The sequence below is a fragment of the Rhineura floridana genome, chromosome 15 (assembly GCF_030035675.1).
Source record: "Rhineura floridana isolate rRhiFlo1 chromosome 15, rRhiFlo1.hap2, whole genome shotgun sequence".
NCBI classification, from domain to species: Eukaryota; Metazoa; Chordata; class Lepidosauria; order Squamata; family Rhineuridae; genus Rhineura; species Rhineura floridana.
In genome coordinates this window covers 28,376,509-28,403,111 of record NC_084494.1, presented here as the reverse complement: position 1 = coordinate 28,403,111, position 26,603 = coordinate 28,376,509, and the positions used below count along the sequence as shown (strand labels likewise).

At 45.4% G+C, this 26,603-nt stretch overlaps 1 protein-coding gene across 1 annotated transcript in view; it reads left to right on the top strand.

Annotated features, from left to right (window-relative positions):
* Positions 1-26,603, top strand: part of LOC133370748 (sialic acid-binding Ig-like lectin 13) — a 92,566-nt gene that overhangs the window by 36,096 nt on the left and 29,867 nt on the right. The window lies entirely within an intron of this gene.

Genomic DNA, 26,603 nt, shown 5'->3' with positions numbered 1-26,603 from the left:
CAGAGGCTCTCTTTCACCTATGCGGCAGAATTAGAGCAGAGGTGTCATGCTCAAATGTTTGTTCACATTTTAAATTTTTTTATTGATTTTTGATAATATAAAGAAACATAACATACTTAACAACAAACCAGTCCATGGATGATACAATAAAATAGCATCATAAGTAAGTGTGGGCAAGCAACAGCGACCCAGTAATAACAGCAGAAAGGCATGTACAATCAGGCACTAAAGAACAACTAAAATAAAGCATACAGTAGGGCCCCGCTTATATGGCGGGTTAGGGACCAGGCCCCGGCTGTAAAGCGGAAATTGCCATAAAGCGGAACCCATTGACTTTAATGGGTTGCATCGCGTGAAAATGATGCCAAAATACCGCAAAATGCCGCAAAACGGCAAAATTGGCTTTAAAATGGGGAATTTCCCCTGATTGAAAGCTGCCGCATCAGCGGAACGCCATAAAGCAGAATGCCGTTAAGCGGGGCTCTACTGTAATACAACAAATAAGGCAGATCCGGATCTGAGGAGACATGATAGAAGTGTATAAAATTATGCATGGCATTGAGAAAGTGGATAGAGAAACGTTCTTCTTCCTCTCTCATAATACTAGAACTCGTGGACATTCCAAGAAGCTGAATGTTGGAAGATTCAGGACAGACAAAAGGAAGTTCTTCTTTACTCAGCGCACAGTTAAACTATGGAATTTGCTCCCACAAGATGCAGTAATGGCCACCAGCTTGATGGCTTTAAAAGAAGATTAGACAAATTCATGGAGGATAGGGCTATCAATGGCTACTAGCCATGATGGCTGTGCTCTGCCACCCTAGTCAGAGTCAGCATGCTTCTGAAAACCAGTTGCCGGAAGCCTCAGGAGGGGAGAGTGTTCTTGCACTCGGGTCCTGCTTGCGGGCTTCCCCCAGGCACCTGGATGGCCACTGTGAGAACAGGATGCTGGACTAGATAGGCCACTGGCCTGATCCAGCAGGCTCTTTTTATGTTCTTATCCTTTAACAACAAATTTGATCAACTCCAATTGCAACAGAGAAATCAGGAACCTTTAAACAAAGTTAGAAAGGGCCACCACATTTCAGCAAATTTAACCCGTGTTTTTTGGAAAATGTGTGGGGTGTCTGATGGGGAAGTTGTGCAGCTAGAAACTCTGCTTTAAAAAACAACCCTGTAGCCTGTTTCTGATCTGTGACGCTTTCATCTGTGTTCACCCACCAGTCTGTTCCATTCCATCTCTGCAAGAATCTGTGAATTTTAGCTTAATCAACATGAACATTTGAATTTGAACACTGATTGACATGATGACCCTGGAGTCAGATTCCCCTTCTTCAGGGAAGGCTGGTCACTCAGAAATCAGAAGGGGAATTGCAGCCAGGGCTAGGAATGCTTCCACAGGATGAGCATATGGTACCTGTGGCCCTCCAGCCCAATGATGTTGCATTGCCATCCTCTGACTCAGAGGGCTCACCACAGAATCTTACCTGTTCTGCTGGAGTAAAAGATTGATGGAGCAGGCTGGGCCCCTTTCAGTGAAGGCAGAGCTTGCAGTTGGGACAGAAGTGCTCAGGGCTCAGTCTAAGGTTGACTGTTGCTGAAGCAACATCAGAGCTCTGCTCATTTCTAGTAGCCCAGTCCAGCCAGGCATTTATTTTCTCTCAAAATACGCATCTTTCATTGGAGTTTTGTATATTCATTCATTCATTCATTTGTATGCTGCCTTTCCACAAAAAAATTGTGCTCAAGGAGGCTTACAACAAGGTGAACAGAAATACGTCTCAAAAACAATTGCAAAAACAATTTCCTGATAACAAAAAATAATAAAACAATAACATAACAACAAATATAACAGCAAGCAAAAACAACGTTTCAATTTTATGAACATAATAAAGCAATCTTTAAATATATAACAATATATAACAGCAGAGTGCAGAAATGTTTAGTCTGGTAAGGCTATTGAAAGGTTGAAAGAACAAAGAAACTTAAGGTCTATTACTCGTGGAAGACAAAGCTATTCTGAGTACAGACATACATGTGACCATTATGGAGTCATGAGGTTAACCCTAACTTTAACTCTAACTAACAAGAAGGAGGAAGGAAGTAAAGCCTGAGAAAAATAATCTATATATCAACAAGTAGTTACTAAAGAAGCAATCTGTAAGGGAAGAATAGGTTGCCTTTCTGTCTATTCCTCCCCTCCCCCCCCCCCGTTCAGGTTGTTACAAGCATTGGCGCTTTACTCCCAACATCTTTAACCACATATTTTCTCAAAATAACATACTTTAAGACAGCTGCCCTGGCACCTTCAAGGTGTGTTGAGCTAGCTCCCCAATCAGCCCCAGCCAGCACAGCGATGTTGTTGTCCTAAAACATCTGGAGGGTGCCAGGTTAACAAAGGTGTTTTCAAAGGTATTTTGATATGTTATTTGAGCCAAGGACCGTGTCAGGACAAGCTGGTGGATTATTAAGTTCCAGTGTGCAGGAGGTGCAAATCTGATCAGTTCATACTGGAATTTACAAAGACGGAATTCCTCAAACATTGTTACTTACAAGTGAAAAGGGCCTTATTAGCGGGTAGAAAGAGGTGTAAGGCAACCTTAATAGAGTTGTGGAAAAAAATTTCACCTCTACTAGTAGGCACTTTATGGGCCATTTCACGCTTTATGCTGCACATCACACAACTGGGAGAAGCTGCTCAAATGAACATATTTGCAAACTCTTATTTTAGGCATACATATAAAATGTTTAACAAATGTAAGGTGTAAAGGCGGCCCTTGATGAGTGTCGGTGAAACATTTATTCCATTTTTATTACCAAGAGTTGCTAATAAAATGATGCCATCTGCCATTGGACCAGCTTTTTAAATAAAATAACGTATATGTTTAAAATAGCTGTACTGCTTTGTTCCTGGAGCTCTGAGTGCTGCAGCCTGAGATCTTTTTGCAATTAAGCATGGCTTGATTCAAAACAAGCTGCCATTCTATACCCACTTCTCGGGGAGTTGGCCTCACTAGGAATGGGGAAGAAATTAGATCCAGTTTGCTTTTAAAGGCAAGCCTATAATAATTCACATTTTCCAAAGTGACATGCGATCCAAAACACAGCCATCCTTGGACATTTGCACTTCTATGAATTTTGCAATGCAGTTCTCCAGCCAAATAATGTGTACCATATACAATGGTGAAGTGCTCATAAAATGCATATATTCAAGAAAATAATGTACAAAAATTCAATAATTAGGTAAAATATAAGTATTAGGGGAAATATTCATCAAAAATGTATATGAGGCAAAATGATATAGAATGAAATGAAATAAATATAGAAAGAAGTGTATATTAGGAGAAAGGTGTCCTGAAAAGCTTTTTTTAAAAAATTGCCAACTGATGTGGAAACGTGGAGAACAGAATTTATGATTAGAAAAATGAGAAATGAAGAGAAGCCAGAATTGTTGGATTGCCCATCCCTGCACCTCACCCACTGAACTCTGTGGGACTGAACAGATTGCAAACTTATATTTGTTAACTCAAAAGTAAGTCTCCCTGTGTTCAGTGGGGCTTACTCTGCCTTAGACTGCAGCCCTAAGTACACTTACTTGTGGGGAAAGGCTGCAGTCCAATACACACTTACCTGGGAGTAAGTCCCATTGAACCCAATGCAGCTTACTTCTGAGACTGTAGATGTGGATTGCAGCCTTAGCCCCGTTGAAGACAGCAGAGCTTCCTTTGGAACAAACATGCATAGAATTGCCCTGTAAGTCTGCACAACACTTCCTCCATTCCATTTCAAGACTATTACAAACTGCAGACTGCCTTCACCCACCCAACTACCCCCTATTATGCTCAGCAACACCCGCTCCCAATTTCCTTTCCTTTTCTGCTTTTGCTTTTACATCCAGCCTGATAGATCTGGTGCACTCAAAAGCTTACTCATTCCTCTGTGAGCTTTTAAGTAGTTCTAAGAAGAGTATTTTGCTAGTGTTATTTTTAACCTCCCTGCCACCTCAGTGGTCCAACGCTGCTACTTGCCAGGTTTGTTAAGCTTTCATCAGATCTTTCACTGGTGCACTGCAAGGAAACCCCAGCAGGTGACACTATGCACAAGCATATGATGCCCCAAACTCCACTGTAGCTGCTGCTGCTGCCAGCAGATTCTCTCTTTCTCTCCTGTAAGCATGTTTGTCAATGCATGAATCTTTCATACAAAGAGTGTGTGGGAAAGCATTCTACAGAGGGGTCAGGAATTGCCTGGGGATCCAGGCAGAGATCATGCCTCAGGGCCTGACTTCTGTTTGAGTATTTATTTATGTGAAGGCCAGGGACACTTAACTGCTTTCCCAAACATCCGTTTTCTGCTAACGTGAGTTCAATTTTCTGAACCTGCTTGGAATGACAGAGCTCAGCCATTTACTGAAATATGGAAGAGAGTGCCTCTGACCATCTGCAGAGTGTGATTCTCTCACCACAAGTGCCATGTCCACCTGAGTTTCTTTCTTAGTGCTCCGCTCCTGTGCCTTGAACCGTGGACTGAGACAGAAACACACCAGCTGAAGCTTCTCCTGGTGTGAGGATAGGGAAAAGCTTTGGCCTATTGATTTCTCTCTGCACATGGTGCTGTGAAAGACACAGGAACAAGACCATTTAAAATGCAGCCCTATGCACAAGCACTCCTGTCACCAAACCTCTAATTTTGACTTAGGCGGGCTGGTACAGCACAGTATAGCACAGTGGGGAGGAGAGCCTGGCTGGGAATCCAGAGTCTGTGAGTTCAAATCCCCACTCGTGTCTCCTGGGTGTTAAGGGCCAGCTAAAGATCATCCGCACAGTGAGTGGCTCAGGGGTTACGTGCCCTGCCACCTGTGCAGCCGTGGGCAAGCTGCAGAGTCCCAAGGAGCCCAGTTGCCTCCCAGCTGGCAGTTGCGGACAAGAAAGTGGCTGGCTTGTGCAGCTGTGGCAAGCTGAGCAGGCCCTAGCCAGCTTGGGGGGACTAGCCTCAGAGGGAGGCAACGGTAAACCCCCTCTGAATACCGCTTACCATGAAATCCCTATTCATAGGATCGCCATAAGTTGGTATGGACTTGAAGGCAGTCCATTTCCATCTTTTCAAGGAACCTTATATAGTTTTACCAGAGTCAGATCCTTGGTCCATCTAGTTCTGTACTGTCTGGGAGGGAATGGAATTCAATACTCAGCCCATCCCTAATGGACAGCCTTGTGCCTCAGGTAGGGATGGATGTGTCTGCCATCCAAATTCCCCCAGATTCTCGTTTCCAAGTTCCTTTCTCCCCATTTATGCATACGTTTGCAAAGTTATTTTTTAAAAAAAGTCTGCATGAAAATTCACACACATTTTCATGTGCATTTCTCTCAATACATGCACTTTTGTTCAGACTTTTGCCAAGTATATGCATTCTTGCTAGCAATGTTTCCCTAGTAGAATGCATTTGAGGATGCCGTTTTTACTGGTATGCATATTGTTGCATGCAGCTTTCACTAACAAACACATATTGATACGCATTCGTTGGTTGAAGAGCTGCATTGTAAAATTGGGAGAAGTGCACATTTGAAAGGTTCCTAACAAATTTCTACCCCATCAATAGTCTCAGATGGCAATCCCAAAACTGCCTCTATGCCATTGACTCCAAACTAGGGATGGAAGCATCTGTCAATTTTGCTTCTCTGAGTTTCTCATTTTTCCAGTTTTAAATTTAGCTCTCCACATTCCTGCAGCAATTTGTTTTTTTTAAAAAAATCCTCATGGAAATGCTTCAACATTTTAGTGCAAATTTCTCCTAATACACACATATTATGCCTTGGTAAGTGCCACCAATAAGTTGTATACAAAAGCGGTAAGGACAGCAAAGAAGCTTTATTTTGCTGCCTCTATTAGATCATCCCTATGCCGCCCAGCGGAGCTTTTTAAAGTCGTGCGTGGGCTCTTACATTCTGGCCCCCACGATACTACGGAAACATCGGAAGCCCGCTGCAACGAAATTGCTGGACACTTTCAAGATAAGATCGCATGTATCCGCAGGGATCTTGACTCCGATGTTGCAACAGATTAATCCATTGAAGTGTCCAGAGCACGGCCTTGTCCTTCATTATTGGATGAGTTTCAGTTGGTGCAGCTCGAGGAAGTGGACAAGGTGCTTGGAATGGTTCGGGCAACCACGTCTGTTCTGGATCCTTGCCCATCTTGGCTAGTGAAAGCTAGCAGGGCTGGGACCACCGGTTGGGCCAAGGAAGTGGTTAATGCCTCCTTGAGGGAGGGAGTAGTCCCTGGTAGCCTCAAGGAGGCAGTAGTGAGACCTCTTTTAAAGAAACCCACCTTGGACCCAGATAACTTGAACAACTATAGACCAGTGGCGAATGTCCCTTTTTTGGGCAAGGTTTTGGAACGGGTGCTTGCCAGCCAGCTCCAGGCGCTCTTGGATGAAATCGATTATCTAGATCCGTTTCAATCCGGTTTTAGGCCTGGTTTTGGCACTGAAACAGCCTTGGTCGCCCTGTATGATGACCTTTGTCGGGAGAGGGACAGGGGGAGTGTGACTCTGTTGATTCTCCTTGATCTCTCAGTGGCGTTTGATACCATCGACCATGGTATCCTTCTGGGGAGACTCGCGGAGTTGGGTGTCGGGGGCACTGCTTGGCAGTGGTTCTGCTCCTGCTTCGCGGACTGTCACCAGAAGGTAGTGCTTGGGGAACATCACTCGACACCATGGATTCTCCATTGTGGAGTCCCTCAGGGGTCGGTCTTGTCCCCCATGCTTTTCAACATCTACATGCAGCCGCTGGGTGTGGTCATCAGGAGTTTTGGAGTGCGTTGCCATCAATATGCTGATGACACGCAGCTCTATTTCTCCTTTTCATCTTCTTCAGGTGAGTCTGTTGATGTGCTGAACCGTTGCCTGACCGCGATAATGGACTGGATGAGAGCTAATAAACTGAGACTCAATCCAGACAAGACCGAGACACTGCTGGTGAACGCCTTCCCTGCTCAGATGGTGGATGTTCACCCTGTTCTGGATGGGGTTACACTCCCCCTGAAAGAACAGGTACGTAGTTTGGGGGTTCTTTTCGATTCTTCCTTGTCTCTCGAGGCCCAAGTGGCCTCGGTGGCACGGAATGCATTTTACCATCTTCGTCTGGTAGCCCAACTACGCCCCTATCTGGACAGGGAGGACCTCGCCTCCGTTGTTCATGCTCTGGTAACTTCAAGATTGGATTACTGTAATGCGCTCTACGTAGGGCTGCCCTTGAAGACAGTTCGGAAGCTTCAGCTGGTGCAGAACGCGGCTTCCAGACTATTGACGAGGACCAGTCGGTCTTCGCATATAACACCTATTCTGGCGCGTCTGCACTGGCTCCCTATTTGCTTCCGGGCGAGATTCAAGGTGCTGGTTTTGACCTATAAAGCCTTACACGGCGTGGGACCTCAATATCTTGTGGAACGCCTCTCTCGCTATGAACCTACCCGTTCACTTCGTTCAGAATCTAAGGCCCTCCTCCGGGTACCAGCTCATCGGGAAGCCTGGAGGGTGGTTACTAGATCTAGGGCCTTTTCTGTGGTGGCCCCTGAGTTGTGGAACAGCCTCCCCGAAGAGGTACGCCTGGCGCCTACACTTCTATCTTTCCGGCGCCAGGTAAAGACCTTTTTATGCTCCCAGGCATTTTAATCTTTTAATTTTCTTAATCTTTCTACTTTTAATATGTATCCTTCTTAATTTGTGTTGTATTTCGTTTTTGTTGTGCTTTCTGTTGTTTGTTTGTACATGTTTTTGTGATTTTTTACTATGATATATTGTATTTTATCTTGTTTGTTCACCGCCCTGAGAGCTATTCTGCTAAGGGCGGTATATAAATTGAAATAATAAATATTACTGTGTAGTCTTGATTAATGTACACATTTCTGCAAACAGTTTCGCTTGATACAATGCATTCCTGCATGCTGTATTCAGTCATATATTCATTTTCAGGTACACTTTCCCCTGATAATATGCATTTTTGTAAACACTGATTGGAGAACTGCATCACAAAACTCTGGTAAAGTGCAGACTTTGAAGGCTGGCTGTGTTTCGGTTCTCATATTGTTTCAGAAAGTGTGAATGTGAGAGATTCAGGGTTCTGGTTTTGGTGTACAAAGCCCTATGCAGCTTGGGACCAGGTTACCTGAAAGATCTTCTTACCCCTTATATACCCAGTCGATCACTGCACTCTGCAGGTGAGGGCCTCCTGCAGATACCATCAGGAGATCTGTTCTGCACAACATAGGAAGCAGACTTTTAGTTTTGTGGCACCGACACTTTGGAATTCCCTCCCCTTAAATATTAGACAGGAACCATCTCTGTTATCTTTTCGGCCCCTTATGAAGACCTTCCTCTTTCAACAAGCCTTTTAAATAGAGACCTTATCACCATTTGTTGGAATTGCATTTTAAGATTTTTTTAAAAATTTTTTTAAAAAGATGTTTTGTTTTAATATGTTTTAAAGTCTTTTGTTTTAAAGATGTTTTAGAGAGCTTGTAGTGTTCTTGTTTGCTGTCCTAGGCTCCTTCTGGGAGGAAGGGCGGGATATAAATTTAATAAACACATAATAAATAAATTCAGGTTTAAATGTGATCTGAATTGAATTTCTCCCTCCTCCCTCCTCCAAACCCGGACTTTGCCTCTGCATGTATTCTGCTCCTCTGCTTCACTGAGCCCCGCAGCTTCCTGCCTAAAGTTTTCCATTCCTGTTCTCCGGTGCCCCAATCTGTCTTCCTTCTAGCTGCTCCGGGGGGAATATCATTCTCGGGGGAGAAGGGGAAACAGTTTTATCCGATGGCCACTAAAGTTCTCTGGGTGTTTTTTCCCTCTCTCTCTTTTTATTTGATCATTTATTCATGAAGGCATTAAAGCTGATGTACGACTCGCTCGGGATCCCCTCCTCCATTCCCCAAACAAAATCAAAATCGGGTCACCAGCAAATTTATTAGTCCTCTGTGAAGTCCCCGAAACTAGCCTCAGGGGAACTGTAGCCACAGCGTGAGTTTTGACTGCATTCTAACACAGTACTGTAGTAAGCTGGAAAATCTGTATTGGCCTGGCTTCCCCCTCAGAGATAGGCAATAGAAAGGGCAAATTTTAGGGGGTAAGATTTGAGCAACGAGATATTGAATAAGCCCGGGCTCCTTTATAATACTCACTGCAGTATTGCAGTGCCCACCCACTGGCTGCGGCTGATTTTAATTAGGGAGTCCTTTGGACTCAAGCCATTTGCAAACGGGGCTGCATTATCCCCCTGGGTGGCCAACAAAATGTGACATGGATGCCACAAGTGGGACTGGCAGTGAGAATCTGCGCCATGTCTGGACTGGGCAATGCAGGAGAGTCTATGGGCCTGGATACAACACAGATCAGGGTAGGGAACCTTTTTCAGCCGGAGGGACTCATTCCCTTCTAGGCAACCTCCCTGGGGCCACATGCTGGTAGTGGGTGGGGCCAGAGGCAAAAGTGGGAGGAGCATTAAGGTCTTATGAGAGTTCAAGGACGTATTCTAGCTTCAGGGAGGAATGTCTCGAGTGGCAGGAGGCAGATTGACTTACTTACTGTAAGTCAAGCTCAGTAGGGTTTACTTTCTGGCAAGGATGCTTTGAATTGCAGTTTGACAGGCACGTCTCCGGGTTGCAAACTGGCATGCCAGCTGTGTACGGTGAGCGGCCACTTATGCATAGCCAACACAGAGAGGAAAAGCATCACCAATAAAGGGCAGCAACAGAGAACGCAGGATGTGCTAATTTTATGTACAGTTGAAAACATAGAAAACAATTACTATGATTGAAATGGAAACTCTCATCCTAGGGACTAGGTAGCCTGTGTTCCTGCTCAGTCTGCTGCCCTGGTGTGAATTATGTCTGGGAAGATTCCAGGCCCTCCCTCCTTGCCGTTTCGTTTGTTGTTAAACTGGACCTGGACCAGACAGCCAGTCAAATAGAGGCCATTTTCAAAGACAGGGTGGGACTTTGTAAAGCAGGCCATGTGGACACCCTATTACTGTGGCCAGGACTAGGAGAGGCAAAGAAGAACAAGGGTTTGCCCCTCTGGGTATCTCTCTGGCAGAAGCACCTTCCTGGCAGGTGGGTCACTGTTATTTACTGGGAGGGAGAGGGGCAAGGCAGCAGGGAGGTCAGAACCTTGGACTGCTCCTTGAAAGTTCCGACTCAAATCCAGAGTGGATTCTACTGCCCCACTGATGTGGAGCCAGGAGCTGCCACTGAGCGCCAGATAGACACCACCAGTGTGTTTGTCCTGTGCCAACCTCCTTGCCACCTCATCCCTCCTCTCCCTCCCGGGAAGCAACAGCACCCGCCTGCCTGGAAGCTAGCATCGCTTCTGCTCTCTGCCTACCCTTGCATGGCAGGCATCGGTCCTGAGTGCTTGTCATTTGGAGAGCAGGTGGGCTTCGGTCCAATGCCAGGAGTCCCTTCCAAAGACAGAGAGGTGCTCTGGACCACCCCACTGCTTTTCCAGCTGGAGAGCATGCCTAGACGGTGACAGTGGGCACCTCCTTTTCCGGTCGCCACTTACTGCAAACCCATCAGCCAGCTTCTCTTTATTTCCCAACCTTCGACACCAATTTCACAGCAAGCTGATTCCATCATTCCAGGCCTTTCTGTGCCTGTTAATCATCCTTCTTCCCCATCTCCCCCCCCCTCCCGCCACTTCTCCATTTCTTGTCTCAGGCCAGGCCACTGGGTTCACCAGGGAGACACCCAAAGCTTGCCTGCTTCTCTTAGCTATCTGCATTCGCAGACTTTATGGGCTTGTGTCTGTTTTCTCCATTGCTGGCAATGACAATCTGCAGAGCTATCAGTTAGTCGGAAAAGATAAAAGGGGGGAAGAGTGCTAGATCAGACATGATTTGATTAGAATAGGTTCATTGGATTGGGAGATTCAGATTGATAGATAGATCGATTGATAGATTGATCGCTAGATCGATCGCTTGATTAATCGCTAGATCGCTAGATCGATCGATCGATAGATAGGCCTAAGAAACTTTGCGGCATAAGGCAGAAAACCAGCCACCCTCACACACAATTATTCATTGGGAGTATGGAATGAACACCAGCTCCTTTTGTACAACTCTCCTGTCCTTTTAGGGTGACTGCATGTCCTACTTTACAGAGGGCAGGCCTCTGCTTGCAGGTGTTGTCTGTTTGGAGGACTACCTGGTCCAAGTTGGCCTGGTTTCAAGACGGGAAAAAAACACATGGTAAACAAGTATAGCTTTGAGTAAAGAAGGTTGCGCTTAGAGTGCAATTCTATATAAGTCTAGTCTTCTATTCTGAAGTAAGTCCTGCTGAATCTAGTGGAGGAGGCATCAGGATGGACAAATCTGTCAGTTTGTGCTTTCCCTCCATGTCTCGTTTTTCCAATCCTAACTTCAGTTTGCAATTTTTTTAAAAAAAAAAGTCCCCATGAAAATTCATCAGCATTTCCATGCGACTGTCCCCTAATGTAAACATTTTTGTATGTAATGTCGCATAGTATACACATTTTGGCAAAGAATATTTTCCCTAATATTCTAAAACAGGGTTTAGGAGTCACCCATCAACCATTAGCAGATTGAAGAGGCACACAGGTCACCTGAACACTGTCTTCCCCACTATGATGAGAGGGATTGGATTTCTATTGAAATTATATGGTAGTAATCCTTTCTAAATTTGCATCTATATATATACATTAGCACAGGGGTACTCAGGGATCTATGCACCAAGTTCTACTCAGAATAGACCCACTGAAATTAATGGACCTAAGTTAGTCATAGACAGCTGGTATAACACAGAGGGGAGGAGAGCCTGGCTAGTCCAGAGTCTGTGAGTTCAAATCCCCGCTCATGTCCCCTGGGTGTCAAGGGCCAGCTAAAGATCACCCCCACAGGGAGTGGCTCAGGGGTTATGTGCCCTGCCACCTGTGCAGCCGTGGGCAAGCTGCATAGTCCCAAGGAGCCCAGTTGCCCCCCAACTGGCAGTTGCGGACAAGGAAGGGGCTGGCTTGTGCAGTTGTGGCAAGCTGAGCAGGCCCTAGCCAGCTGGGGAGGACTAGCCTCAGAGAGAGGCAATGGTAAACCCCCTCTGAATACTGCTTACCATGAAAACCCTATTCACAGGGTCGCTATAAGTCGGGATCGACTTGAAGGCAGTCCATTTCCATTTCAAGTTAGCCATATCCATTAATTTAAGAACATAAGAAGAGCCTGCTGGATCAGGCCAGTGGCCTGTCTTGTCCAGCATCCTGTTCTAATAGCTGCCAACCAGTTGCCCATGGGAAACCTGCAAGCAGGATCTGAGTGCAACAGCGGTCTCCCCTCCTGTGGTTTTCAGCAACTTCCTCCAGCAATGGAGGTAGAACATAGCTAATATGGTGAGTAGCCACCAATATCCTTCTCCTTCATGAATTTGTCTAAACCTCTTTTAAAGCCATCCAAGTTGGCAACCTTCAACGCCTCTTCCACCATTCAGCTTCATTGAGAGATGGGGGAAAAACTTTTCTCCGTCTACTTTCTCCATACACCTCTATCATGTTTCCTCTTACTCACCTTTTCTCTAAACTAAAAAGGCCCAAATGCTGTAACCTTTCCTCACAGAAGAGTTGCTCCATCCACTTCATCCCCTCGCAGAGCTACAATTCCCATAGTGGTTTAACAGTCATTCCCTCTTCCCAGGGAAATCTGGGAACTGTAGCCCTGTGAGGGGAATAGGGATCTCCTAAAAACTCTCAGCACAGAAATGACTGTTTAAAAGTGATATGATACTGCTTTAAATGTCTAGTGCAGATGGGGCCATAGTCTAATCACCAAGTAAGCTTTGTGCAAGGAAATCAGAATGAATGCTGAATAAACAGGTTGTCTGGAGAAACTCAAATCTAAACATCCTCCCCTTGTATCACAGACACCCTTTCCCAATCATTACATCTTTCTTTCCCCATTAACAAGATTCAGCAGCACAAAGACATGCACCTCTCTCTAACCACTGAAACTCACTCTCCCCCTATAGCCAAGATCGAAAGCCAAGAACCCAAACTTCCACCTCTTCCTCCACTGCCCTCCCCCCGACAGGCCTGCACACTCTTAACCACTAGACCTCACTTCTTGCATTGCCAATTAAATTCTCTGACTGCTGTGCACATTATTGGTTCTAAATTTTTATTTTCCTTTGGAAATTGCCCTGTAATCTGCTTTGTAATCGCCATAGTGCTAATTATGCAGATGGAATGCAAATGAGGCACTAATCATAGTGAGGTTATGGGGGAACGGCAAAGCATTTAAAGGTTGGGGAGGGGGCACGAGAAGCGACAGCCTGTGGGGGCTGAAGTCCTCGGGCGTGTGAGGGTTACAGAACACTCAAGACAGCGGAGCAGGCGGCGCAAGGAGAACATGTTATATGGACTCACTCACCCCTCCTGCACTGTAACCAACTGACCCCTAAGAAATATCACAGGCGATAAAATTGACCTTGAAACAGGAATGCTTTCCCTTTTGTGTGGGTACAAAAGACACATCCAGAGCAGGTATAGTCCTAAGTCTTTAGGTAAGCCCATAAACAGAAATGTGGCCATGAGGCCGGAGGGGGCAAGGAATAATTGTAGAGCAGGCAGAACATAAATACTGGTAGCCCAATACATTCAACGTCATTTAATTACTTCTCAGTGAGCGTTTGAACAGAAGGCCGCCTGAACGCTTTCCCTGAGATTTTCCTCCATAGAGTTCCACAAGTTAAAAAAGGACTAAAGGCTTATTTTTAAAAATTAAAGCTGGAAATTCAAGGAGGGGGCCCAGACTGTCCCTGAGGGAGCCAGAAGCTCACAGCCTCCCTTTCTGCATCTTCAGTCCTGTATTTGGGGCCTACTGCTACATTTTTCTTCCTCTCCTTCAAACTGTCTGGAGCTCCCTCACTTCCCAGGGGGCCATGTTGTTTGAAATGGTTTGTTATTTGTCACCTTCAAGCTGAGAAAATGCAGGGCAGAACTATTTTAAATAATTTTTAAAAATGGTAGTAGGAGTGAGGAATTGGATTCAAGCAGCAGACAAGACCCTTATCGCCTCTATCCCCTGCCCTCTGGACCAAGTTTGACAAGTGGATGAGGCCTGCACACTGGAGGTCCCTGGTTCAATCCCTGATGTCTCCAGGTAAAAGAATCAGGCAGGTGATGGGGGCACAACAAATCTACATAAAAAGAGAAACAGACTTTTTGCCGTTAGGAAAGTGTCAGGGAAATGCATTAAAAAGTGTGGAACGAACAAATTATTAACAGGAGTATATATAAACACCCAGCAAGCAAATCAGTATGAATGCTAGTTGTCATAATGCCTCCTTAAAGGTATGGAAGGATCTGTCCGTTTTGGTTCTCTCCGTTTCTTATTTTTCAAATCTTAAATTCAGTTCTCCACATTGCTGCTGCAATTGCAAGATTTTTTAAAAAATGTTTTTCGAAAAATCCTCCTGGAAATTCTTAAGCATTTTAGTGCTAACAAACCCAATTTTATATACAGTTTGACCAATGTACACATTTTTACAAGCAATTTCTCGTAATCTATGTATTTTTGTAAATGTTGGTTGGTCGGTGAATTGCACTGCAAAATTCAGGTAAGTGTGACTTTCAAAGGATGGTTGTTTCAGTTCTCATATTGTTTTGGAAAGGGCAAATTTGATAGATTTGGCTTCAAATGCAAACTGAATTTAATATATTCTTTATCCCTACCTCCAGTTGAACAAATCAGAAAGAAATTCTCAGTAAAGACTGGATATAATCTAACCTCTCACATAAGCTTTGTGCAAGCAAATCAGGATGAATGCTCAATAAATAGATCATCTGGAGGAGACTTCAAATCCCAACTATCAAGTTAACGGAGTGACTTGTGGCTAGTCAGTAGCTCTCAACGTACTCCACCTCAGAGGATTGTTGTGAGGATAAAATTGGAGTAGGAAAAAAAAACTATGTACACTACCTTGAGCTCCTTGGAGGAAAGGCAGGATATGATACAAAATAAAATAAACCCTGGAATAGGGTTGTTGGAGAAATTTGGTTCAGTTTCCATTTAAAGCCAAATTTATCAAATTTGCACTTTCCGAAACAACTTGAGAACCGAAACACAGCCATCTGCCAAAATTTGCATTTCTCCGAATATTGCAGCGCAGTTCTCCAACTAGGCAACGTTTGCAAAAATGCATATATTAGAGGAAAGTGTCTGTAAAAAGGGATATATTAATGAAAATAGCATACAAAAATGCATTAGGAGAAAATGCTTGCAAAATGTGTACATTGGTCAACAGTGCATGCAAAAATATGTTTTGTAAAATAAAGTCTTAAGAGAAGAAAGTCTTAAGAGAAGAAATAAATTTCATGAGGATTTTAAAACAAATTCACAAATTGCTGCAGAAATATGGAGAACTGAATTTAATACTGGAGAAATGACAAGCTGAGAGGACAGAAATTGACAGATCCTTCCATCCCTACCCTGGAAAAGAAAAAAAAGGGGGGGGACAAAGAACATGCACAAAATGCTCTCCCTGCCCCAAACACATGGAACCATAGGCAAGAGAATGCACAGGTCTGGCTGCAGAGCATGTGGTTTACAGGCAAACCGCTGGTGTGCCCCAGCAGCACTCAGCATCTTTAAACCAAAAACCTGGCAGCCAGTCTGAGTCTTCATCTACAGTTTCCAGGAAACGCAACTGACAATGAAAGGTTTCTTTCCCCCTCGCTCATTCATTGCTGGGAAGTCTCCCACTGCTGTCAGTGAGTCTTTCCAGCTGTTACGGTCTAAACAAAAACAAAGGAGGGGTGATGGAAGCTGGAAGGCAACTGCAGAGGAGCCATTAGCACCATCATGCCACCCTCATTAGCTCCACCGTTTCCCTTGTGAGTTCAGAGTTCTTTCCTTCTTTGGGTGCGATCCAGCCAAAGTTAGTTAGAGGTCTAGTTGACAATGAAGCAGTAAAACAGTGGCTGGGCCTTATCATGCTTGACCGCAAGGAGGGGCCCACATGACGGAATGAGCCAGAGCGGTGCATAGAGGTTAGAGCATTGGACCATGACCTGGGAGACCAGGGTTCAAATCCCCACTCATCCATGAAGCTCACTGGGTGACCTTGGGCCAGTCACAATCTCTCAATCTAACCTACCTCACAGGGTTGTTGTGAGGATAAAAGGAAGATGGGGGGGAGAACCATGTACCTCACCCTCAGCTGCTTGGAAGAAAGATGGGATATAAATGTAAGAATATAAATAAATAAATAAATAAGTGCTCCTTCATACCAAATAACCACTCCACATTCCTTCACATAGAAAAGAGTGATAGCACAGCCTCTAGCGATTTTTTCTTAATATGACACCTCTCTCTTTCTCTCTCTCTCACTCTCTTGGGGCTCCTCAGACATCCTTTTGAATATGCATTCATCATCATGATGATGATGAAGGTGATCCCTGAGAAGAGGGTTTGATTATTAAGCCAGTCTGGAAAGTGTAACTCTGTGAGGCGAATAGGGGTGTCTTAACAATTCTGAGCACCCTTAACAAACTACGGTTCCCAGGATTCTTTGGGGGAAGCCATGACTGTTTAAAGGGGCATGATTTTCCTATTGCAGATGGGGCCAAAATCCACCACTAATGCACTGTTATTGCATCACTGCAGAATTTCCTGGCAAACAAACACCAGTCTGGCAGGGCCCCTGTGGTCAGAAGTGGCACATCGAAGACACAGCTTTGCCTCATTAAGAGCTAATCACAAGAGTCAGCTTATAGTAAGGTGGCCGGGTAGCCTACTGTACAGAGGATATTCCTCTACATGAAGTCATCCTCTATTCGAAGGGCTGCCCAGTCCAACCCTCCAAATAGCTGGATATGGCTTAGAAGAGGGTAATTAACATGATCAAAGGAATGGAGAAACTTGTCTATGAAGAACATTTGGGGCTTTTCAGTTTGGGGTGAAAAGGCGACGAAGAGGGGATGTGAAAGAGGTGTCTAAAATTATGCATTGTGTGAAGGGTTTATAGGGCTGTGCGCAGCCCCCTTTACCCACCCCATGGCTCCAATTTGGGGGGGGTCTTCAGGCTAACCTGCCCTAGATTGTCCTTGGGATGACCTCCCTGCTCCGCTTCAGATTTGCTCCCAAATAAGTTTGGGAGTAGGGCTATGTGACGTCCTTCCCCGGTTCTCCCTGTTAGGTTCCCACCTGCTTGTGGCTACTGCCTTTCACTAGGCACCACCAGGGATACCACCAGTCCGGACCGTCCTTTATATGGTTTCTCACTCTGCTCTAGCACAGATCTCACTAGATCCCCCTGCTAGGCAGCACCACCAGTCACGTCCTATAACCAATACTCCCAGAGACTTTGCCTGAGTCTCTCTCTAGCTGGTTACTTTTGTGACTGCGTGCTTATGCTGTTCCCAACCCCGTATCTTTATAGATAACGCATACAACTCTGGGTTGCTCTGGATACTTGAATTGTTATTATTCCTCCCTTCACCGCTGCCACCATTAGATACTGTTTCTGTTCAGCCTTGGTAATTACCTTGCCCTCTCTTCTGGTATGCATATCCCCCAGCCAAGGATCAGGCCTTTGGTAAACCAAATAAGTATTTATTAAATATCAGAAATAACAAGATTAGTTTTAGAATGTTTCACAAGCGTATGGTTTCATCTATTCCTGTTTTGTACTTGACTTATTATTAATCAGAACTCCAACTCCCTCTTTCTCCACACTCCTGACCTCCACCCTCAAACACCTCTTTCTCCACACTCCCAACATCCACCCTCAAACACCTCTTTCTCCACACTCCCAACATCCACCACCAAACACCTTCTTCTCCACCCTACTAACATCCACCCAGATTCAACTGTCATTCTTCCATTTATACTCCCAGCCACTCAAACGCTCAGCCAATCATCCAGCATTCTACTGCTCATGTACTCCCCCCTCCTCTTTCACTCCACTTACCATATGTCTTCTATATAAACAACACTTACCATATTTACCCTACAAGCAGGAACATCACAGGCTACTGTTTAATTAGGATTGTGAAACCCTAATTAAACATGTAGCTGGGACAGCGGTGGAAAAAGGAGACCTTGTGTCTCAGCCTCCTCCCTGCAAATGAGACAGGGGTCAATTCTGCGATGCCTCTCCCCACAATCAATGTCCCGGTGGAGGCATTGGGGAGAAGCATTGCAGCACCCTGCAGAATTGACCCCTCCACTGATGAGCAGAGGGGGTGAGCCCATGCTGGTGACGCTCCGCAAATGGCATTCTTAAAGGAAAGCTGTTTGCAGAGCATCAGCCACACCATGCAGAACCCACCCCTTCACTGAACAGCTGATCAGTGGGGAGGCAATTCTGTGCTGGTGATGCTAAGCAAACACTTGCACAGAATTCTGCAATACCGTGCAGAATCGCCGATGGATCGATCTTGCTGAGGGGGGGGAGGAGGCGGCAGGCAGATCAGAAGCTAGGCCTACCTTCTCCAGGGAGACACAGCCAGGGATCGGGGTAGGTCTTGGTCTTGTTTCCCCGCTCTGCCTGCTTCCTCTTCCTGTCTTGCGCCCCGTCCCTTGACAGACACAGATTGCTCCGGGTCATCCCACCTGACCCGTAGCAGTTGGTGGCTGTCTGAACCCAACTTGGCCAAGGCCCAAACGCCTCTGAAGAGGCCTGATTCGCCTCAGGCCTCAGCCGAACACGGAGCACAGCCCTAGCGTTTTTCTCCCTTTGCCATAATACTAGAAGAACCTATGGTCATCCAGTGAAGTTGAATGTTGGAAGATTCAGGGCAGACACACACAGCACACAGTTAAACTGCAGAAGTCACTCCCACAAGAGGCAGTGACGGCCACCAACTTGGACGGCTTTAAAAGAGGATTCAACAAATTCTTGGAGGATGAGGCTGTCAATGGCTACTAACCCAGATGGTTGTGCACTACCTCAGCTGTCAAAGACAGGATGCCTCTGGATTAGGGCTGTGCACTGGATTCGGCCGAGGCCTGAGGCCAGAGCTAAATCTGGACCATTTGGACCTTGTTGGGCCTCGACCGAACCGCATGTAGACAGCTACATATTTGCTATGGGTCTGATTGGATGACCCAGAGCAATCTGGGGCTGCCGGCGGATGGGGCATCAGGCAGGAACAAGAGGCAGCCATGGCTTTCCTTCCTGCTTGAGCACCACCCCATAGGATCACCGGGTCAACCCAGGGCAGGTCAGCCTGATGTGCCCCCCTCTGGATCGGAGCCATGGGGCAGATCGGGTAGCCTGTACACTGCCCTATTCTGGATGCCAGTTGCAAGAGGGGAAAGAGCTTCTGTGCTCATGTCCTCCTTGTAGGGTTTTCCAGAGTTGTTGGCCACTGTGAGAAACAGAATGGTGGACTAGATGCGCCACTGCCCTGATCCAGCTGCAGTTGTTTGTCTGTTCTTGTTGAAAGATAAAGAATCCTAAAAAGGTGGTGGCCTTGAACAGTTAGCAACTAGGCAGCAGACTGAGGAGGAGCACACATCACACAGCTCCCCCACTAAGGTGAGATGTAGTATATTTCAGTCTATCTATTTTTATTTTTTGCATAAGGGGTCCATACTCCACCGAGGCCTAAATCCTGCTGACATCAATGGGATTCAGGTTAGCAAGGAGTGGGGAAAGTTTTTCCGCCCAAGGTCAACAGTCCCTCATGGGCAATCTCTTGAGTCCCCCTTGCCGCTGGTGGATGGGGCCAGAGGCAGAAGTGGGCTTTGTATAGTGGGCTACATTGCAGCTACACAAAAGGCAAGGATCATCGGAAGCTGCCTTATACTGAGTCCAACTGTTGGTTCACCTAATTCAGTATTGTCTACACTGGCTGGCAGCGGCTCTCCAGGGTTTCAGGCAGGAGTCCTTCTCAGCCCTGCCTGGAGACAGGGATGAAAAGGTCTGTCCATTTCGGTTCTCTGTTTCTCATTTTTTTCAATCTTAAATTCAGTTCTCAACAATTCTGCAGCAATTCTCAGGCACATGTTACCAAATTCTTCCAAGGTACACAGGAAGTGGATTGGACTGTGAAAGACCAACCCAAATTGTGTTTGCATTTGGACAAATTTGTAGGCCAGTCCAGTATCTCAGAGAGGAGGTCAGGTCTCCAGCTCCCCTGATGCATTCACTATAGCTGCTCAATTTCCCTGCTTTTAAAAGGTTGAAAGAAATATTTCTTGGCTATAGGTACTTTCTTAAACCACAAGGTTTTTTGCCTATTAGTGAATTTCTCTGCTTTTTAATCCGGGAGGTAAGAAATGGGATCCTGTCCAAGTTTGCTGAGAATGGATTGATTATTTGCTTGCTTATTGAGTCCAGTGGGATTTATTCCCCTGCAATCATGCTTAGGACAGATGAAACTAATCACACAGGATGGAGAGGGGAGGGGGAGGAGAGCAGGAAGGAGGGGGAGGAGGAAGGCAGGTTTGATTATTTGCATGTTTATTGAGTTCAGTGGGATTTACTCTTGTGCAATCATGCTTAGGACAGGTAAAATTGACCATGGGGGGGGAGGAGAAGAGAGAGAGGGATGGACGGAGGGAGGGAGGGCTGGACTTGGCAGGGAGAGGAAAGGTAGGTCTGATCATTTGCATGCATGTTGAGTTCAATGGGATTTACTCCCATGCAGTCATGGTTAGGATAGGTAAAACTGACCATGGGGGAGGAGGAGAGTGAGGGGAGAAGGGAGGGGAAGGAGGAGGGGGAAGGAGGGAATTTAAAGGGATAGGGGAGGGGGAAGGAGGGGCAAATGAAGGGGGAGGGAAGGGGCAAGAGGGAGGGGATAGGAGGGAGGGGGAGGGTAAGTTTGATCAGTTGCATGCTTTTTGAGTTCAGTGGGATTTACTCTCCGTGTCATCTCTGAGTCCACATTCCACTACAACAGACAGTAGCTGTGTGTTAGCTACTGTGAAGAGTCTTCTCAAAGGCTGACTCATCTCCTTTCACTGTGATTGGCTCCAATTAACACGAAAGGACAAGGACTCTTTCTCAGTGGCTAACATGCTCTCCTTTCATGAGGATTGGCTCATGCATAGGGACCTAGCTGGGACCCTGCTTCTGAGAAAGTAAGGGGTCTGCAACCTCCAGCGACCCTGGAAGACTACACTGCCTCCTCTGAGCTACAGTATAGTCATGTCTGAAATATAATGAGCACATTAGTATATGAATTTTTCCCAAGGAGAGAATGCATAGTTATGTTCTCCTTCTCTTTACCAACCCCCCTCCCTGTTTTACACACACACACCATGGGATAACAGCACCATAAGAAGAAGCTCTTGTCTGCATTCATAGCCATCTTTTCAAGTGAAATGGCTCCAGGTATCTCCAAAAGCCAATTAATTAGTTGACAAATGAGTGCCTAATCCAATTAAGATCCATTTTCCAGAGTGTAATGAAAAGGGTTTCAACAGAGGAAAAGGTAGCAGTGGAGTTAATTTTTTAAATGGTCAATTTGGCCTCCGAACAGGAAAAATAATCATAATATCTTAAAAGTGTTTATACAGAAATTGGTCACCAACCACTGAGAAGCATCTGCCTCCGAAGAAGATGAGGCAGGGACCTGGCATTACAGCAGTCCTTCAGATATGGAGAAATATGTGCCTCTGTTGGGGAGAGAATGTGGCAGATGCCTAACAGCACCATTTCAGGGCAGATAAAATCTGTTCCATGCTTTACAGCAACTAGGAAACATGTTCAACTTGGAGAAGAGCAGATAAGGCTGGCTCTGCCGTTAGGCCGAACGCGGAGGCCTCGTCAGGTGGCAGATGTGATGGGGTGATGAGCAAACATTGCTGTGTGACCCATGAGGCCTGCATTGCACCCCCTAATCGAATTTGCTGCTCTTGGGTGGTGTGGAGGTGTCTCTTGCATTGCCAGTATTAAAAGAAAAATTCCCTGCCGGCCTGGTTGACTTTTGTATATGGAATGCAGGAAGCATCTCCTTCATTTCAGGCAGCTAAGGCCCCATCTGCATTATACATTTAAAGCAGAATCATATCACTTTAAACAGTCATGGCTTCCCCCAAAGAACTGTGGGAGCTGTAGTTTGTTAAGGGTACATAGGAACATAGGAAGCTGTCTTATACTGAGTCAGACCATTGGTCCATCTAGCTCAGTATTGTCTACATCAGCCTTTCCCAACTAGTGGGCCACGAAATGTTGATGGACCACAACTCCCATCAGCCTCAGCCAGCATTGCCAATGGTCAGGAAAGATGGGAATTGTGGTCCAGCAACATCTGGTGGCCCACTAGTTGGGAAATGCTGGTCTACACTGACTGGCAGTGGCAGGGTGTTGAGAGTTGTTAGGAGACTTCTGTTTCCTTCACTGAGCTACCATTCCCAGAGTTCCCAGCAAACAGGAATTGTTAGACCACTTGCTCTGCCCCATATCCAGCCTTGGCTCAATTCGGGCTTTTTGAACCCTAATTAAACATATGGTCATATTTGTGTGTGTGTGTGAGGTAGATATGCTTACAGTTGCCAGGCCCGGCCTCCAAGAGGTCTTCTGTATCTTTCAAAGTTGTGCAGGGGGAAGGTAGAATTCCACCTTGTGGTTTTTCCCATTACTGTGTTGCAAGAACACCTGCACTTGATTGACTTACTCTTCTCCTAAAGATACAGGATCAGTCTCAAGCCCTGAACCTGGCAACCCTAGATATGCTGCATTTCCTTCACCCTACCACCTGAGATCAGGAGGGTTTGATCCTGCAGGGTCCTGCATGTTCACGAGGGCTTTCCCTGCAGGGAAGGCGCTCACAGACTATCAGCAACCTGCACCTTTTCTGCCTTTTCCCCTCCCGATGCCTGCCTCTCCTTCCTGCTTGATGCTCTGTCACCTGATTGCACTGGGCCACTTGACTTGACCCACAGCAATCTGTCTCAGCCAGACTGACTGGAGCGGTGCCCAAATCCCCACCTCCTGAATTGGCCCAGTTTGATTTGGGCCTCAGCCAAGTCTGATGCACAGCCCTAATAAAGGAAAGGAAATGGAACCATCATCATTTCCTTTCTTGTCAGGGATATTTGTGGCTTCAGCTCACAATGCATGGTGTAGGGATGGTGGAGAAATTCGATTCAGTTTGCATTTAAAGCCAAATTTACCAAATTTGCACTTTCCGAAACAACCTGAGAACCGAATTGCTTGCAAAAGTGTGTATATTAGTCAAAACATACAGTAGGGTTAGTAGGAGAAATTCTCACAGAAATGCTGCAGAATTTTTTGAAAAATATTCACATATTGCTGCAGAAATATGGAGAAGTGAATGTAAGACTGGATAAAATGAGAAAGGGAGAAAACTGAAATTGACAGATCCATCCCTAGTGTGGTATAATAATGGCAGGCAGTAGCAGCTCAGCCTGCCTGTCGGTTTAAGTAAAGGCTCCTTCAGAAGATCTGATGGCTTAACTTTCATCCTGATTTGTCCAGTCTACTGAGGAATTGTGCTGCTTTGTTTATGGGAGAGCCAGGGTGGTGTAGTGGTTAGAGTGCTGGACCAGGACCTGGAAGTCCAGGGTTCAAAATCCATCTCAGCTATGAGGCTCACTGGGTGATCTTGGGCCAGTCACTGCCCCTCAGCCTAGCCTACCTCACAGGGTTGTTGTGGGGATTAAATGAGAAGGGAGGAACCATGTATGCCACCTTGAGCGCCTTCGAGAAAAGGTGGGATAAAATGCAATTAATAATTCAGTCTATGGTCTGAAGGCACATGAGGCCACCACCTTGCTGAAGCGAAACAGGTCTGAGTATGGTTGATGCTTGGATGAGAGACTTCCTGGTAACGACATATATGCCATCTGGGGTTCTGTGATGAAAGAAAGATGAGGTATAGATGTAAGAAAATAATAAATGACAATGAGCCTTTGTCCTGCATTCAACCTGATTTGCTTGTGGGGTGTTTATACATCTTCCTATTAATAATTCATTCATCTCACGCTTTCCATTGTATTTTCCTGGCTCTTGCCTAATTGCAAAAAGTTTTGTTTTTTAAAGTGGATTTGTTGCGCTAGGGTCCCAGAATGCTGTAATCCAGTTTCATTGTGCATATGACTGGTATGTGCTTAAATCTCTCCCTCAGAATATTGGAGGTCTGGAGGCAATCTAAGGCTACAATCCAATACATGTCTACTCAGAAGTAAGCTCCATTGGGTTCAATGGGACTTACTCCCAGGTAAGTGTGTATTGGATTGCAGCCTAAATTATTTAAAAAGAAAACAGAAAAACACTTCGCTGCCCACCTTGATTTGTAGTAAGAATCCCTCCACCCTCCATCGCCTGAAAGGAATCGTGTTGTGCACCTTATTTATCTTTATTTTTTTTGTGGGGGAGGGTAATGATGTGATGGTTAATGAATGGGGTTACCTGAAGAGAAAATCATCTGGATCATCTGGGTGGGAAATTAATTGGAGGTAATGGGGCAAATTAACTGAGCTCCTTTGAGTGATCAGGGTTGGATGGAAATTAATTGAACAATTTTTAGTGAGGGTGATTTGGCTACGAAATTATTTGGCTTGCCTTCTGTGAAATTCTAGTAATTATTTCTAAACTTGAATGTATGCATATAAATTAGCATATGTAAATATATGCAGATTTGTGTATATGGACCTGGGTCCCACATCTTTTAAGTAACTGGCAAGGCACCTACCTTAGGGTGTACTCCCATGCCATTGGTGTGTGTGTGTGTGTGTGTGTGTGTGTGTGTGTGCGTGCGCGCGCGCGCGCAGCCTCCCTCTAGGTAGGATGCTGATGATGTAGACAGTGGCGGCTGGTGGCTCCATGTTAGTGGGACAGTAGAATCCATTCCAGGCTTTAATCTGAAGTTTCAGGGAGCAAGCACCTTGGAAGTTCAGACTAAAACCTGGAGCTAATTCTACTGCTTCGCTAACATGGAGCTACCAGCCACCACTGCATGTAGGGGGAAAGAGCCACATGATCAGCCCTAATCCACATGGTTGTGATATTCACACATGCTCCTTAGCAGCATTGTTGCATCATGGGAAAGTGGAAGCACATGAGTGTGTAAGAAAAAGGGGGCCTTCTACTTTACAAACATTGCTTCCACACCAGTGCCCTTTAATGCTTCTGAGGTGTGGCTTTTCCACAGCCAGAAATGGAATCTAAACAATAGTTCCACACAGCACTTAATATACCATTATAATCTCTAGTAATGCTCATCGCCCCAGTCAAGAACCTACTAAAATGTTTCCTCAGAAGTCATTTCTGTTTAACAAAAGACCTCATCATATTTAATTATAGCCTTCCTTCTTGCAGCTTCTGCCTTTAATTGTTTCCTGTTCAGCATGGCCAGAGGCTCTTAATTGACCATTAATTACTCATTTCTTATTCCGTTTGTCATAGGGATTTAATTACTGGTTTTCTCTCAATTTTCTTTTCTGGAATTGCAAAATAGCTCCGTTTCACAATTAAAGAATGAAAACTAAAACCATGAATGAGAGGAATAACTTATTAACACTATCCCCGTTGGGGGAGGGGGGAGAACAAGAACTGACTAATTAAGAATTAGTTTGGTTATTTCACCAGGAAGCCCTACCTGTGCTGAACAGGAAGTAAAGGCAGAAGCCACTAGGAGAAAGCTTCTAATTAAATGTACAAAAGCCTTGAGAAGCCTTGGCAGTGATTTGCTAGTCCACACTAGGCAGAAAAACACAAATAACATCTTGAAAAAACATAGGAGAGTAACACAAAAAAGACTGGAATGCAACAGGCCAGCAATGATGCTTGGATTCTCTGTAAAAGGATGGTAAACTCCAGGCTAAGCCACTAGTGTGGCAGTAACCTAAGTGACAAGACTTCCCGCAAAGAATCTGCAGAAATTTGGCGAGGTTTTGAAATTCCCAGCCTGCACACACAGGCTGAACTACAATGTTCAGTATTTAAAACCTACACTCTGGAACTTCCATAATGAAGCAGGTACTGCAGTGTGAAAGGAATGTTAGAAATCGGAACAAAGTGCTACCATGATCATCACTAAAACAAATGCAATAATCCCCATGTCTGAATGTAGCCCCAGCGCTACCTAGGCCACATTCATACCATAGATATGTTATTCCACTTTCAACACCATGGCTTCCCCCAAAGCATCCTGTGAAGGGTAGTTGGTGAAGGGTGCTGGGGAGACCCGTCTTCCCTTCAAAGAGCTACAATTCCCAGAGTGGTTTAATGGTCAGTCCCAAGAGAACTCTGGCAACTGTAGCTCTACAAGGAGAACTGGAGTATTGTAAGAACTCTCAGCACCGTTCACAAACTACCCTTCCCAGGATGCTTTGGGGGGAAGAAGCCATGCCTGATTAAAGTGGAATAATAGTGGACTAAACGTAGGGAGTGAATGTGGTCCTTGTGAAGCTGCTATGATGTCATTTACTACACAGAGGGATTGTGGGGAAGGGGTGAACTGCAACCGAACAGACATTTAGCAGGTGAAACTTTTGCCATTGCTGAGCTCCATGCCAGGAAAAGCCTCACCAGCTAAATATCTGCATGGTACACCTCTGTTAAAGGCATGGAAGAGCAGAACTAATATACAACGTGACAACCTTACCCACAGCATGGAT